This window comes from Nansenia antarctica, assembly GCF_963989245.1.
Source record: "Nansenia antarctica genome assembly, chromosome: 11".
Lineage (NCBI taxonomy): Eukaryota > Metazoa > Chordata > Actinopteri > Argentiniformes > Microstomatidae > Nansenia > Nansenia antarctica.
In genome coordinates, this window is record NC_137681.1 from 26521691 (window position 1) to 26523258 (window position 1568).

The window sequence follows — 1568 nt, forward strand, 5'->3', positions numbered from 1 at the left end:
ACTAAAGAATCTTTAGTAAAGATGTTGCTGCAATGCTTACGAACTCCTTTCCAGATGCGCTTGGGTGTCATTTCTCCAAAATTAGAAACTAAAAGGCAATATGAGCACTTTTGTTTAATACTACCATTTATTTCTTTATTTTTGGCTGCGTTCGTAAATTCGCCCTGAGAGCGACGGAACGCACATTGTGTTCAACGTCATAAATGGACCGAGTCATTTGATTGGACAAGAGGCATTCCACGGGTGCTGATCGGATTTCCAGCGCGAGTTTACGAACGAAGCCTTTAATTTGGGAGGAGTCACGTGGTCAGTCCAATTGCGCTGACCACGTGACGCCTGCCATATTCTCAACTCAACCCTTTAGTTTAAATCTAACTAGCAGGTTCAATAGCTGTTGTTTTTCATTATGGTCTGTTTCAGGGGTGTTGGTGATATTATAGAAAGTAAAGCTATGACTCTAGGGAACCGTTATAAGATATAGCTGAGGTCAGGGCTGGGAAATGCTAACAATGGGGAATTATAGTGACAGTGAAAACATTAGAACCCACTGCTCTTTCATTTTCTTCCCCGCTCATTTTCTGTAACTACTTTAACTATGAAATATGAAAATCCTATCAGTGATTGAATATCAATTAGTGCAATTATACCAAAAAGGCCTGACCATGCCAACACACCACCATGTTAGAAAAGATCCATTCTAACAACAAAGCATTCCAAGTTGCACCATGCAAGTTACCAAACACATCTTACTAAGTTGTGTCTGATTAGTTTTTCTAGCCCAAGAAAGCTTTACCAGGACTTTACCCGGGCGACAGTAACACATCTTTACCTGGGTCACGCACACCCATGTCAGAGTTCACACCCATGATGTCAGAGTTCACAACCATGTCAGAGTTCACAACCATGTCAGAGTTCACAACCATGTCAGAGTTCACAACCATGTCAGAGTTCAGGAGGAATTTGCTTTTGCAGCTCAGCAGTTAAAAAAAAAAGTGTTTGAGAGTTTATGTTTATTACATCCATAATTCTCAATCAAAATCACTTCCCAAAATGCACAGCTGTAGAGTCTGTCCACAACTCATCCCCAGTCTACTGCGCTCAGCGCATATAAACCAGGATAAACAACAGCTCAAACCTGGGTTTAGTGGGAGTGAATTTACTGAGTAAAGTAATTAGTTATTTGATTTATTTGAAATAACACGGCTGCGAGGTGTAGCTCAGAAATTCAGAAACGTGTGGTAAGTGATATGTGGTCTGACTCAAGGGGTGACATATTTGAGAAATGATTTATTCTGAAAGACTAAATGGAAAACACAATCACGAGTCGGCTGGTCTTCAGTGGCCTTATTGTTTCAGGTATTATTAACTGCCAAATCAACTTACCGTAGTTGGAAAAATACAAATGACAATGGAGAACAATGATAATGGCCTTTTTGACACTTTTTAGCGCATGCTGCAGTTCTTCTGTCGGCCACACGGTGTCACCAGTGTATCATAATTTGATGAGTCGACAAAGCCCCGAGATTAATTCTCTTTGGCCAACCACCACATCTATTGATGGTGTGAAA